The sequence below is a fragment of the Brienomyrus brachyistius genome, chromosome 4 (genome assembly GCF_023856365.1).
Source record: "Brienomyrus brachyistius isolate T26 chromosome 4, BBRACH_0.4, whole genome shotgun sequence".
Classification (NCBI taxonomy): Eukaryota; Metazoa; Chordata; class Actinopteri; order Osteoglossiformes; family Mormyridae; genus Brienomyrus; species Brienomyrus brachyistius.
In genome coordinates, this window is record NC_064536.1 from 33,562,283 (window position 1) to 33,576,638 (window position 14,356).

The 14,356-nt window shown below is 44.6% G+C and overlaps 1 long non-coding RNA gene and 15 other non-coding genes across 16 annotated transcripts in view; 1 reads left to right on the forward strand and 15 right to left on the reverse strand.

The window, feature by feature from the left end:
- LOC125740368 (uncharacterized) overlaps positions 1-14,356 on the forward strand; it is a 49,886-nt gene that overhangs the window by 7,748 nt on the left and 27,782 nt on the right. The gene's annotated exons all lie outside the window — the stretch shown is intronic.
- trnag-ucc (transfer RNA glycine (anticodon UCC)) lies at positions 691-762 on the reverse strand. Its single transcript has one exon. It is a non-coding gene; the product is annotated as a tRNA-Gly (tRNA).
- On the reverse strand, positions 1,211-1,283 carry trnam-cau (transfer RNA methionine (anticodon CAU)). The gene has a single exon. It is a non-coding gene; the product is annotated as a tRNA-Met (tRNA).
- trnag-ucc (transfer RNA glycine (anticodon UCC)) lies at positions 2,240-2,311 on the reverse strand. Its single transcript has one exon. It is a non-coding gene; the product is annotated as a tRNA-Gly (tRNA).
- Positions 3,015-3,086, reverse strand: trnag-ucc (transfer RNA glycine (anticodon UCC)). The gene has a single exon. It is a non-coding gene; the product is annotated as a tRNA-Gly (tRNA).
- Positions 4,564-4,635, reverse strand: trnag-ucc (transfer RNA glycine (anticodon UCC)). Its single transcript has one exon. It is a non-coding gene; the product is annotated as a tRNA-Gly (tRNA).
- On the reverse strand, positions 6,113-6,184 carry trnag-ucc (transfer RNA glycine (anticodon UCC)). The gene has a single exon. It is a non-coding gene; the product is annotated as a tRNA-Gly (tRNA).
- Positions 7,663-7,734, reverse strand: trnag-ucc (transfer RNA glycine (anticodon UCC)). Its single transcript has one exon. It is a non-coding gene; the product is annotated as a tRNA-Gly (tRNA).
- Positions 9,988-10,059, reverse strand: trnag-ucc (transfer RNA glycine (anticodon UCC)). Its single transcript has one exon. It is a non-coding gene; the product is annotated as a tRNA-Gly (tRNA).
- On the reverse strand, positions 10,508-10,580 carry trnam-cau (transfer RNA methionine (anticodon CAU)). Its single transcript has one exon. It is a non-coding gene; the product is annotated as a tRNA-Met (tRNA).
- On the reverse strand, positions 11,282-11,354 carry trnam-cau (transfer RNA methionine (anticodon CAU)). Its single transcript has one exon. It is a non-coding gene; the product is annotated as a tRNA-Met (tRNA).
- Positions 12,418-12,489, reverse strand: trnag-ucc (transfer RNA glycine (anticodon UCC)). The gene has a single exon. It is a non-coding gene; the product is annotated as a tRNA-Gly (tRNA).
- Positions 12,938-13,010, reverse strand: trnam-cau (transfer RNA methionine (anticodon CAU)). The gene has a single exon. It is a non-coding gene; the product is annotated as a tRNA-Met (tRNA).
- trnag-ucc (transfer RNA glycine (anticodon UCC)) lies at positions 13,193-13,264 on the reverse strand. The gene has a single exon. It is a non-coding gene; the product is annotated as a tRNA-Gly (tRNA).
- On the reverse strand, positions 13,713-13,785 carry trnam-cau (transfer RNA methionine (anticodon CAU)). The gene has a single exon. It is a non-coding gene; the product is annotated as a tRNA-Met (tRNA).
- On the reverse strand, positions 13,967-14,038 carry trnag-ucc (transfer RNA glycine (anticodon UCC)). Its single transcript has one exon. It is a non-coding gene; the product is annotated as a tRNA-Gly (tRNA).

Genomic DNA, 14,356 nt, shown 5'->3' on the forward strand with positions numbered 1-14,356 from the left:
GCTTCGTAGCGATTATCTTTTATCTTTCCACAAACCTGCTAGCAGTATATCTGGTTCTGGTCCAGGTCTGGTGTTGTGATACAAGTGTAACAGTCAACAAGTATATGGCCCTCGTTACAGATTTTGCTGTTGCCGAATTTTGTTGTTGCTCGATTGGCTACTGTTGCAGGTGAAATCTTAGCCATGGGATGCGGATGACTGTACAGATGCTTGCATCTGAGATCAGTTTGGGCTAGACGTTGAAATTGGAAGGTTTGTGGATCCGCTATGAGACGAATAATGGTATCTACTTCTGAAGAAGTTCTTTTGCACAGTTATGGAAGTACGCTGGACTGATGCCACATGATTGACATAAAAACATCCATTAGAATCTGTGGGAGAGTGATTTTGTAAAAGTGCAGCTATGCATGGGAACTGTTTCAGCAAGTAAGTAAACTGCCCTGTGTGAGGGTCGAACTTACGACCTTCAGATTATGAGACTGACGCGCTACTGACTGTACTAACAAGGTTTTCACTGACGTAAGCAGCCCTGTTTGCCAGTGTGCTAACACATCTGGAAGGCAGATATATAGATTGATGGAGAAATGCTTCTTTTAATTTCTGTAATGCAGCGGGTTATTGATGACATGCTGTTCAGCTGGACTATAAGCACCTGAAGACACTCACAGAGAATGAGGTCATAAGTAAGGCTGCGTTGGCCGGGAATTGAACCCGGGTCAACTGCTTGGAAGGCAGCTATGCTAGCCACTATACCACCAACGCCGAAGTTGAAAAAGCGTCGTAGCGATTATCTTTTATCTTTCCACAAACCTGCTAGCAGTATGTCTGGTTCTGGTCCAGGTCTGGTGTTGTGATACAAGTGTAACAGTCAACAAGTATATTGCCCTCGTCACAGATTTTGCTGTTGCCGAATTTTGTTGTTGCTCGATTGGCTACTGTTGCAGGTGAAATCTTAGCCATGGGATGCGGATGACTGTACAGATGCTTGCATCTGAGATCAGTTTGGGCTAGACGTTGAAATTGGAAGGTTTGTGGATCCGCTATGAGAGGAGTAATGGTATCTACTTCTGAAGAAGTTCTTTGCACAGTTATGGAAGTACGCTGGGCTCATGCAACATGAGTGACATAAAAACATCTATTAGAGTCTGTGGGAGAGTGATTTTGTAAAAGTGCAGCTATGCATGGGAACTGTTTCAGCAAGTAAATAAACTGCCCCGTGTGAGGGTCGAACTTACGACCTTCAGATTATGAGACTGACGCGCTACCGACTGCGCTAACGAGGCTTTCACTGACGTAAGCAGCCCTGTTTGCCAGTGTGCTAACTCATCTGGAAGGCAGATATACAGATTGATGGAGTAATGCTTTTTTCAGTTTCTATAATGCAGCGGGTTATTGATGACATGCTGTTCAGCTGGACTATAAGCACCTGAAGACACTCACAGACAAGGAGGTCATAAGTAAGGCTGCGTTGGCCGGGAATCGAACCCGGGTCAACTGCTTGGTAGGCAGCTATGCTATCCACTATTCCACCTAGGACGAAGTTGAAAAAGCTTCGTAGCGATTATCTTTTGTCTTTCCACAAACCTGCTAGCAGTATGTCTGGTTCTGGTCCAGGTCTGGTGTTGTGATACAAGTGTAACAGTCAACAAGTATATGGCCCTCGTCACAGATTTTGCTGTTGCCGAATTTTGTTGTTGCTCGATTGGCTACTGTTGCAGGTGAAATCTTAGCCATGGGATTCGGATGACTGTACAGATGCTTGCATCTGAGATCAGTTTGGGCTAGACGTTGAAATTGGAAGGTTTGTGGATCCGCTATGAGACGAATAATGGTATCTACTTCTGAAGAAGTTCTTTTGCACAGTTATGGAAGTACGCTGGACTGATGCCACATGATTGACATAAAAACATCCATTAGAATCTGTGGGAGAGTGATTTTGTAAAAGTGCAGCTACGCATGGGAACTGTTTCAGCAAGTAAGTAAACTGCCCTGTGTGAGGGTCGAACTTACGACCTTCAGATTATGAGACTGACACGCTACCGACTGCGCTAACGAGGCTTTCACTGACGTAAGCAGCCCTGTTTGCCAGTGTGCTAACTCATCTGGAAGGCAGATATATAGATTGATGGAGTAATGCTTGTTTCAGTTTCTATAACGCAGCAGGTTATTGATGACATGCTGTTCAGCTGGACTATAAGCACCTGAAGACACTCACAGAGAAGGAGGTCATAAGTAAGGCTGCGTTGGCCGGGAATTGAACCCGGGTCAACTGCTTGGAAGGCAGCTATGCTAGCCACTATACCACCAACGCCGAAGTTGAAAAAGCTTCGTAGCGATTATCTTTTATCTTTCCACAAACCTGCTAGCAGTATATCTGGTTCTGGTCCAGGTCTGGTGTTGTGATACAAGTGTAACAGTCAACAAGTATATGGCCCTCGTCACAGATTTTGCTGTTGCCGAATTTTGTTGTTGCTCGATTGGCTACTGTTGCAGGTGAAATCTTAGCCATGGGATGCGGATGACTGTACAGATGCTTGCATCTGAGATCAGTTTGGGCTAGACGTTGAAATTGGAAGGTTTGTGGATCCGCTATGAGACGAATAATGGTATCTACTTCTGAAGAAGTTCTTTTGCACAGTTATGGAAGTACGCTGGACTGATGCCACATGATTGACATAAAAACATCCATTAGAATCTGTGGGAGAGTGATTTTGTAAAAGTGCAGCTATGCATGGGAACTGTTTCAGCAAGTAAGTAAACTGCCCTGTGTGAGGGTCGAACTTACGACCTTCAGATTATGAGACTGACGCGCAACTGACTGTACTAACAAGGTTTTCACTGACGTAAGCAGCCCTGTTTGCCAGTGTGCTAACACATCTGGAAGGCAGATATATAGATTGATGGAGTAATGCTTGTTTCAGTTTCTATAACGCAGCAGGTTATTGATGACATGCTGTTCAGCTGGACTATAAGCACCTGAAGACACTCACAGAGAAGGAGGTCATAAGTAAGGCTGCGTTGGCCGGGAATCGAACCCAGGTCAACTGCTTGGAAGGCAGCTATGCTAGCCACTATACCACCAACGCCAAAGTTGAAACAGCTTTGTAGCGATTATCTTTTATCTTTCCACAAACCTGCTAGCAGTATGTCTGGTTCTGGTCCAGGTCTGGTGTTGTGATACAAGTGTAACAGTCAACAAGTATATTGCCCTCGTCACAGATTTTGCTGTTGCCGAATTTTGTTGTTCCTCGATTGGCTACTGTTGCAGGTGAAATCTTAGCCATGGGATGCGGATGACTGTACAGATGCTTGCATCTGAGATCAGTTTGGGCTAGACGTTGAAATTGGAAGGTTTGTGGATCCGCTATGAGACGAGTAATGGTATCTACTTCTGAAGAAGTTCTTTGCACAGTTATGGAAGTACGCTGGGCTCATGCAACATGAGTGACATAAAAACATCAATTAGAATCTGTGGGAGAGTGATTTTGTAAAAGTGCAGCTACGCATGGGAACTGTTTCAGCAAGTAAGTAAACTGCCCTGTGTGAGGGTCGAACTGACGACCTTCAGATTATGAGACTGACGTGCTACCGACTGCGCTAACGAGGCTTTCACTGACGTAAGCAGCCCTGTTTGCCAGTGTGCTAACTCATCTGGAAGGCAGATATACAGATTGATGGAGTAATGCTTTTTTCAGTTTCTATAATGCAGCGGGTTATTGATGACATGCTGTTCAGCTGGACTATAAGCACCTGAAGACACTCACAGAGAAGGAGGTCATAAGTAAGGCTGCGTTGGCCGGGAATCGAACCCGGGTCAACTGCTTGGTAGGCAGCTATGCTATCCACTATTCCACCTAGGACGAAGTTGAAAAAGCTTCGTAGCGATTATCTTTTGTCTTTCCACAAACCTGCTAGCAGTATGTCTGGTTCTGGTCCAGGTCTGGTGTTGTGATACAAGTGTAACAGTCAACAAGTATATGGCCCTCGTCACAGATTTTGCTGTTGCCGAATTTTGTTGTTGCTCGATTGGCTACTGTTGCAGGTGAAATCTTAGCCATGGGATTCGGATGACTGTACAGATGCTTGCATCTGAGATCAGTTTGGGCTAGACGTTGAAATTGGAAGGTTTGTGGATCCGCTATGAGACGAATAATGGTATCTACTTCTGAAGAAGTTCTTTTGCACAGTTATGGAAGTACGCTGGACTGATGCCACATGATTGACATAAAAACATCCATTAGAATCTGTGGGAGAGTGATTTTGTAAAAGTGCAGCTATGCATGGGAACTGTTTCAGCAAGTAAGTAAACTGCCCTGTGTGAGGGTCGAACTTACGACCTTCAGATTATGAGACTGACGCGCAACTGACTGTACTAACAAGGTTTTCACTGACGTAAGCAGCCCTGTTTGCCAGTGTGCTAACACATCTGGAAGGCAGATATATAGATTGATGGAGTAATGCTTGTTTCAGTTTCTATAACGCAGCAGGTTATTGATGACATGCTGTTCAGCTGGACTATAAGCACCTGAAGACACTCACAGAGAAGGAGGTCATAAGTAAGGCTGCGTTGGCCGGGAATCGAACCCAGGTCAACTGCTTGGAAGGCAGCTATGCTAGCCACTATACCACCAACGCCAAAGTTGAAACAGCTTTGTAGCGATTATCTTTTATCTTTCCACAAACCTGCTAGCAGTATGTCTGGTTCTGGTCCAGGTCTGGTGTTGTGATACAAGTGTAACAGTCAACAAGTATATTGCCCTCGTCACAGATTTTGCTGTTGCCGAATTTTGTTGTTCCTCGATTGGCTACTGTTGCAGGTGAAATCTTAGCCATGGGATGCGGATGACTGTACAGATGCTTGCATCTGAGATCAGTTTGGGCTAGACGTTGAAATTGGAAGGTTTGTGGATCCGCTATGAGACGAGTAATGGTATCTACTTCTGAAGAAGTTCTTTGCACAGTTATGGAAGTACGCTGGGCTCATGCAACATGAGTGACATAAAAACATCAATTAGAATCTGTGGGAGAGTGATTTTGTAAAAGTGCAGCTACGCATGGGAACTGTTTCAGCAAGTAAGTAAACTGCCCTGTGTGAGGGTCGAACTGACGACCTTCAGATTATGAGACTGACGTGCTACCGACTGCGCTAACGAGGCTTTCACTGACGTAAGCAGCCCTGTTTGCCAGTGTGCTAACTCATCTGGAAGGCAGATATACAGATTGATGGAGTAATGCTTTTTTCAGTTTCTATAATGCAGCGGGTTATTGATGACATGCTGTTCAGCTGGACTATAAGCACCTGAAGACACTCACAGAGAAGGAGGTCATAAGTAAGGCTGCGTTGGCCGGGAATCGAACCCGGGTCAACTGCTTGGTAGGCAGCTATGCTATCCACTATTCCACCTAGGACGAAGTTGAAAAAGCTTCGTAGCGATTATCTTTTGTCTTTCCACAAACCTGCTAGCAGTATGTCTGGTTCTGGTCCAGGTCTGGTGTTGTGATACAAGTGTAACAGTCAACAAGTATATGGCCCTCGTCACAGATTTTGCTGTTGCCGAATTTTGTTGTTGCTCGATTGGCTACTGTTGCAGGTGAAATCTTAGCCATGGGATTCGGATGACTGTACAGATGCTTGCATCTGAGATCAGTTTGGGCTAGACGTTGAAATTGGAAGGTTTGTGGATCCGCTATGAGACGAATAATGGTATCTACTTCTGAAGAAGTTCTTTTGCACAGTTATGGAAGTACGCTGGACTGATGCCACATGATTGACATAAAAACATCCATTAGAATCTGTGGGAGAGTGATTTTGTAAAAGTGCAGCTACGCATGGGAACTGTTTCAGCAAGTAAGTAAACTGCCCTGTGTGAGGGTCGAACTTACGACCTTCAGATTATGAGACTGACGCGCTACTGACTGTACTAACAAGGTTTTCACTGACGTAAGCAGCCCTGTTTGCCAGTGTGCTAACACATCTGGAAGGCAGATATATAGATTGATGGAGAAATGCTTCTTTTAATTTCTGTAATGCAGCGGGTTATTGATGACATGCTGTTCAGCTGGACTATAAGCACCTGAAGACACTCACAGAGAATGAGGTCATAAGTAAGGCTGCGTTGGCCGGGAATTGAACCCGGGTCAACTGCTTGGAAGGCAGCTATGCTAGCCACTATACCACCAACGCCGAAGTTGAAAAAGCGTCGTAGCGATTATCTTTTATCTTTCCACAAACCTGCTAGCAGTATGTCTGGTTCTGGTCCAGGTCTGGTGTTGTGATACAAGTGTAACAGTCAACAAGTATATGGCCCTCGTCACAGATTTTGCTGTTGCCGAATTTTGTTGTTGCTCGATTGGCTACTGTTGCAGGTGAAATCTTAGCCATGGGATGCGGATGACTGTACAGATGCTTGCATCTGAGATCAGTTTGGGCTAGACGTTGAAATTGGAAGGTTTGTGGATCCGCTATGAGACGAATAATGGTATCTACTTCTGAAGAAGTTCTTTTGCACAGTTATGGAAGTACGCTGGACTGATGCCACATGATTGACATAAAAACATCCATTAGAATCTGTGGGAGAGTGATTTTGTAAAAGTGCAGCTATGCATGGGAACTGTTTCAGCAAGTAAGTAAACTGCCCTGTGTGAGGGTCGAACTGACGACCTTCAGATTATGAGACTGACGCGCTACCGACTGCGCTAACGAGGCTTTCACTGACGTAAGCAGCCCTGTTTGCCAGTGTGCTAACTCATCTGGAAGGCAGATATACAGATTGATGGAGTAATGCTTTTTTCAGTTTCTATAATGCAGCGGGTTATTGATGACATGCTGTTCAGCTGGACTATAAGCACCTGAAGACACTCACAGAGAAGGAGGTCATAAGTAAGGCTGCGTTGGCCGGGAATCGAACCCGGGTCAACTGCTTGGTAGGCAGCTATGCTATCCACTATTCCACCTAGGACGAAGTTGAAAAAGCTTCGTAGCGATTATCTTTTGTCTTTCCACAAACCTGCTAGCAGTATGTCTGGTTCTGGTCCAGGTCTGGTGTTGTGATACAAGTGTAACAGTCAACAAGTATATGGCCCTCGTCACAGATTTTGCTGTTGCCGAATTTTGTTGTTGCTCGATTGGCTACTGTTGCAGGTGAAATCTTAGCCATGGGATTCGGATGACTGTACAGATGCTTGCATCTGAGATCAGTTTGGGCTAGACGTTGAAATTGGAAGGTTTGTGGATCCGCTATGAGACGAATAATGGTATCTACTTCTGAAGAAGTTCTTTTGCACAGTTATGGAAGTACGCTGGACTGATGCCACATGATTGACATAAAAACATCCATTAGAATCTGTGGGAGAGTGATTTTGTAAAAGTGCAGCTACGCATGGGAACTGTTTCAGCAAGTAAGTAAACTGCCCTGTGTGAGGGTCGAACTTACGACCTTCAGATTATGAGACTGACGCGCTACTGACTGTACTAACAAGGTTTTCACTGACGTAAGCAGCCCTGTTTGCCAGTGTGCTAACACATCTGGAAGGCAGATATATAGATTGATGGAGAAATGCTTCTTTTAATTTCTGTAATGCAGCGGGTTATTGATGACATGCTGTTCAGCTGGACTATAAGCACCTGAAGACACTCACAGAGAATGAGGTCATAAGTAAGGCTGCGTTGGCCGGGAATTGAACCCGGGTCAACTGCTTGGAAGGCAGCTATGCTAGCCACTATACCACCAACGCCGAAGTTGAAAAAGCGTCGTAGCGATTATCTTTTATCTTTCCACAAACCTGCTAGCAGTATGTCTGGTTCTGGTCCAGGTCTGGTGTTGTGATACAAGTGTAACAGTCAACAAGTATATGGCCCTCGTCACAGATTTTGCTGTTGCCGAATTTTGTTGTTGCTCGATTGGCTACTGTTGCAGGTGAAATCTTAGCCATGGGATGCGGATGACTGTACAGATGCTTGCATCTGAGATCAGTTTGGGCTAGACGTTGAAATTGGAAGGTTTGTGGATCCGCTATGAGACGAATAATGGTATCTACTTCTGAAGAAGTTCTTTTGCACAGTTATGGAAGTACGCTGGACTGATGCCACATGATTGACATAAAAACATCCATTAGAATCTGTGGGAGAGTGATTTTGTAAAAGTGCAGCTATGCATGGGAACTGTTTCAGCAAGTAAGTAAACTGCCCTGTGTGAGGGTCGAACTGACGACCTTCAGATTATGAGACTGACGCGCTACCGACTGCGCTAACGAGGCTTTCACTGACGTAAGCAGCCCTGTTTGCCAGTGTGCTAACTCATCTGGAAGGCAGATATACAGATTGATGGAGTAATGCTTTTTTCAGTTTCTATAATGCAGCGGGTTATTGATGACATGCTGTTCAGCTGGACTATAAGCACCTGAAGACACTCACAGAGAAGGAGGTCATAAGTAAGGCTGCGTTGGCCGGGAATCGAACCCGGGTCAACTGCTTGGTAGGCAGCTATGCTATCCACTATTCCACCTAGGACGAAGTTGAAAAAGCTTCGTAGCGATTATCTTTTGTCTTTCCACAAACCTGCTAGCAGTATGTCTGGTTCTGGTCCAGGTCTGGTGTTGTGATACAAGTGTAACAGTCAACAAGTATATGGCCCTCGTCACAGATTTTGCTGTTGCCGAATTTTGTTGTTGCTCGATTGGCTACTGTTGCAGGTGAAATCTTAGCCATGGGATGCGGATGACTGTACAGATGCTTGCATCTGAGATCAGTTTGGGCTAGACGTTGAAATTGGAAGGTTTGTGGATCCGCTATGAGACGAATAATGGTATCTACTTCTGAAGAAGTTCTTTTGCACAGTTATGGAAGTACGCTGGACTGATGCCACATGATTGACATAAAAACATCCATTAGAATCTGTGGGAGAGTGATTTTGTAAAAGTGCAGCTATGCATGGGAACTGTTTCAGCAAGTAAGTAAACTGCCCTGTGTGAGGGTCGAACTGACGACCTTCAGATTATGAGACTGACGCGCTACCGACTGCGCTAACGAGGCTTTCACTGACGTAAGCAGCCCTGTTTGCCAGTGTGCTAACTCATCTGGAAGGCAGATATACAGATTGATGGAGTAATGCTTTTTTCAGTTTCTATAATGCAGCGGGTTATTGATGACATGCTGTTCAGCTGGACTATAAGCACCTGAAGACACTCACAGAGAAGGAGGTCATAAGTAAGGCTGCGTTGGCCGGGAATCGAACCCGGGTCAACTGCTTGGTAGGCAGCTATGCTATCCACTATTCCACCTAGGACGAAGTTGAAAAAGCTTCGTAGCGATTATCTTTTGTCTTTCCACAAACCTGCTAGCAGTATGTCTGGTTCTGGTCCAGGTCTGGTGTTGTGATACAAGTGTAACAGTCAACAAGTATATGGCCCTCGTCACAGATTTTGCTGTTGCCGAATTTTGTTGTTGCTCGATTGGCTACTGTTGCAGGTGAAATCTTAGCCATGGGATTCGGATGACTGTACAGATGCTTGCATCTGAGATCAGTTTGGGCTAGACGTTGAAATTGGAAGGTTTGTGGATCCGCTATGAGACGAATAATGGTATCTACTTCTGAAGAAGTTCTTTTGCACAGTTATGGAAGTACGCTGGACTGATGCCACATGATTGACATAAAAACATCCATTAGAATCTGTGGGAGAGTGATTTTGTAAAAGTGCAGCTACGCATGGGAACTGTTTCAGCAAGTAAGTAAACTGCCCTGTGTGAGGGTCGAACTCACGACCTTCAGATTATGAGACTGACGCGCTACTGACTGTACTAACAAGGTTTTCACTGACGTAAGCAGCCCTGTTTGCCAGTGTGCTAACACATCTGGAAGGCAGACATATAGATTGATGGAGAAATGCTTCTTTTAATTTCTGTAATGCAGCGGGTTATTGATGACATGCTGTTCAGCTGGACTATAAGCACCTGAAGACACTCACAGAGAATGAGGTCATAAGTAAGGCTGCGTTGGCCGGGAATTGAACCCGGGTCAACTGCTTGGAAGGCAGCTATGCTAGCCACTATACCACCAACGCCGAAGTTGAAAAAGTGTCGTAGCGATTATCTTTTATCTTTCCACAAACCTGCTAGCAGTATGTCTGGTTCTGGTCCAGGTCTGGTGTTGTGATACAAGTGTAACAGTCAACAAGTATATGGCCCTCGTCACAGATTTTGCTGTTGCCGAATTTTGTTGTTGCTCGATTGGCTACTGTTGCAGGTGAAATCTTAGCCATGGGATGCGGATGACTGTACAGATGCTTGCATCTGAGATCAGTTTGGGCTAGACGTTGAAATTGGAAGGTTTGTGGATCCGCTATGAGACGAGTAATGGTATCTACTTCTGAAGAAGTTCTTTGCACAGTAATGGAAGTACGCTGGGCTCATGCAACATGAGTGACATAAAAACATCTATTAGAGTCTGTGGGAGAGTGATTTTGTAAAAGTGCAGCTATGCATGGGAACTGTTTCAGCAAGTAAATAAACTGCCCTGTGTGAGGGTCGAACTCACGACCTTCAGATTATGAGACTGACACGCTACCGACTGCGCTAACGAGGCTTTCACTGACGTAAGCAGCCCTGTTTGCCAGTGTGCTAACTCATCTGGAAGGCAGATATACAGATTGATGGAGTAATGCTTTTTTCAGTTTCTATAATGCAGCGGGTTATTGATGACATGCTGTTCAGCTGGACTATAAGCACCTGAAGACACTCACAGAGAAGGAGGTCATAAGTAAGGCTGCGTTGGCCGGGAATTGAACCCGGGTCAACTGCTTGGTAGGCAGCTATGCTATCCACTATTCCACCTAGGACGAAGTTGAAAAAGCTTCGTAGCGATTATCTTTTGTCTTTCCACAAACCTGCTAGCAGTATGTCTGGTTCTGGTCCAGGTCTGGTGTTGTGATACAAGTGTAACAGAGAACAAGTATATGGCCCTCGTCACAGATTTTGCTGTTGCCGAATTTTGTTGTTGCTCGATTGGCTACTGTTGCAGGTGAAATCTTAGCCATGGGATGCGGATGACTGTACAGATGCTTGCATCTGAGATCAGTTTGGGCTAGACGTTGAAATTGGAAGGTTTGTGGATCCGCTATGAGACGAATAATGGTATCTACTTCTGAAGAATTTCTTTGCACAGTTATGGAAGTACGCTGGGCTGATGCCACATGAGTGACATAAAAACATCAATTAGAATCTGTGGGAGAGTGATTTTGTAAAAGTGCAGCTATGCATGGGAACTGTTTCAGCAAGTAAATAAACTGCCCCGTGTGAGGGTCGAACTCACGACCTTCAGATTATGAGACTGACGCGCTACCGACTGCGCTAACGAGGCTTTCACTGACATAAGCAGCCCTGTTTGCCAGTGTGCTAACTCATCTGGAAGGCAGATATATAGATTGATGGAGTAATGCTTCTTTCAGTTTCTATAATGCAGCGGGTTATTGATGACATGCTGTTCAGCGGGACTATAAGTAGGGACTTGGAAATTTTTCACCAAATTGTCTTGATTAACTTCACACCTATTTTAATGGAAAGAGATTAAAAAATCATAAAAAATGATACCTCATTTGTCAATATATCTTTAATAGAACCAGAGATATTGAAGATTTAACATGCCTGAAATCGGATTTTTGTTCTAATGTAATTACAATTAGAGCTGCAGAAAAAACTGTGACTTCTTAGAACAACTTCGCTCTGCATAGGCGGAGGGCAGCCTGCCCCTCATTCAATAAATGTAAGAAATTGTAAATAGGGTATGGTGCACTTAAACAACCAGAACTTTGCCAATATCTAACCAATCTTAGTGATTTTTGTTGTTGAATGTTGAAATGAAAATTTACTTGGGGGTATCTCCATTAACTGGCATGATGTCTAACCAATCAGGAGCCAGATCAGTGGTCACGTGACATTGATCCATCCTCCGTACAGCACATAAAATCCCTTCAATCTTCAATCATCCAGAAGTGGGCACACGATTGTATAGTGTGGGCATGCATCAATCGTCATCATAGTTGGCAATATTCACATTTAGGGTGCAATAAATATGCCTGTGCACAAATAATCGATGCCCCACGATTCTTTCGATTTTTATTTAGTGCGTGAAAGTTACCTTGTTTTCAAATTGTTGTTGCTCCTCGAATACTGAACCGATTTTGATCCAGTAAAAAATAAGAAAATCAAGGATAAATAAATTATTCAAAACGGCGGATATCTCATAAGTTGAATGCAGAGCTAGCCGCGAAAACCGCATATTCGCACCCACACCCCGTAGCCACCGCTGAAAAAATGATGACGTCATCACACGGAATATAAGAGTGAGCGACCAAAGCAGGATTTCCAAGTCCCTACAATAAGCACCTGAAGACACTCACAGAGAAGGAGGTCATAAGTAAGGCTGCATTGGCCGGGAATCGAACCCGGGTCAACTGCTTGGAAGGCAGCTATGCTGGCCACTATACCACCAAAGCCTAAGTTGAGAAATCTTCGTAGCGATTATCTTTTGTCTTTCCACAAACCTGCTAGCAGTATGTCTGGTTCTGGTCCAGGTCTGGTGTTGTGATACAAGTGTAACAGAGAACAAGTATATGGCCCTCGTCACAGATTTTGCTGTTGCCGAATTTTGTTGTTGCTCGATTGGCTACTGTTGCAGGTGAAATCTTAGCCATGGGATGCGGATGACTGTACAGATGCTTGCATCTGAGATCAGTTTGGGCTAGACGTTGAAATTGGAAGGTTTGTGGATCCGCTATGAGACGAGTAATGATATCTACTTCTTAAGAAGTTCTTTGCACAGTAATGGAAGTACGCTGGGCTCATGCAACATGAGTGACATAAAAACATCTATTAGAATCTGTGGGAGAGTGATTTTGTAAAAGTGCAGCTATGCATGGGAACTGTTTCAGCAAGTAAATAAACTGCCCCGTGTGAGGGTCGAACTCACGACCTTCAAATTATGAGACTGACGCGCTACCGACTGCGCTAACGAGGCTTTCACTGGTATAAGCAGCCCTGTTTTGCCAGTGTGCTAACTCATCTGGAAGGCAGATATATAGATTGATGGAGTAATGCTTGTTTCAGTTTCTATAACGCAGCAGGTTATTGATGACATGCTGTTCAGCTGGACTATAAGCACCTGAAGACACTCACAGAGAAGGAGGTCATAAGTAAGGCTGCGTTGGCCGGGAATCGAACCCGGGTCAACTGCTTGGAAGGCAGCTATGCTAGCCACTATACCACCAACGCCGAAGTTGAAAAAGTTTCGTAGCGATTATCTTTTATCTTTCCACAAACCTGCTAGCAGTATGTCTGGTTCTGGTCCAGGTCTGGTGTTGTGATACAAGTGTAACAGTCAACAAGTATATGGCCCTCGTCACAGATTTTGCTGTTGCCGAATTTTGTTGATGCTCGATTGGCTACTGTTGCAGGTGAAATCTTAGCCATGGGATGCGGATGACTGTACAGATGCTTGCATCTGAGATCAGTTTGGGCTAGACGTTGAAATTGGAAGGTCTGTGGATCCGCTATGAGACGAATAATGGTATCTACTTCTGAAGAAGTTCTTTGCACAGTAATGGAGGTACGCTGGGCTCATGCAACATGAGTGACATAAAAACATCTATTGGAGTCTGTGGGAGAGTGATTTTGTAAAAGTGCAGCTATGCATGGGAACTGTTTCAGCAAGTAAACAAACTGCCCCGTGTGAGGGTCGAACTCACGACCTTCAGATTATGAGACTGATGCGCTACCGACTGCGCTAACGAGGCTTTCACTGACATAAGCAGCCCTGTTTGCAAGTGTGCTAACACATCTGGAAGGCAGATGAATAAATCGATGGAGTAATGCTTCTTTCAGTTTCTATAACGCAGCGGGATATTGATGGCATGCTGTTCAGCTGGACTATAAGCAGCTGAAGACACTCACAGAGAAGGAGGTCATAAGTAAGGCTGCGTTGGCCGGGAATCGAACCCGGGTCAACTGCTTGGAAGGCAGCTATGCTAGCCACTATACCACCAACACCGAAGTTGAGAAAGCGTCGTAGCGATTATCTTTTGTCTTTCCACAAACCTGCTAGCAGTATGTCTGGTTCTGGTCCAGGTCTGGTGTTGTGATACAAGTGTAACAGAGAACAAGTATATGGCCCTCGTCACAGATTTTGCTGTTGCCGAATTTTGTTGTTGCTCGATTGGCTACTGTTGCAGGTGAAATCTTAGCCATGGGATGCGGATGACTGTACAGATGCTTGCATCTGAGATCAGTTTGGGCTAGACGTTGAAATTGGAAGGTTTGTGGATCCGCTATGAGACGAATAATGGTATCTACTTCTGAAGAATTTCT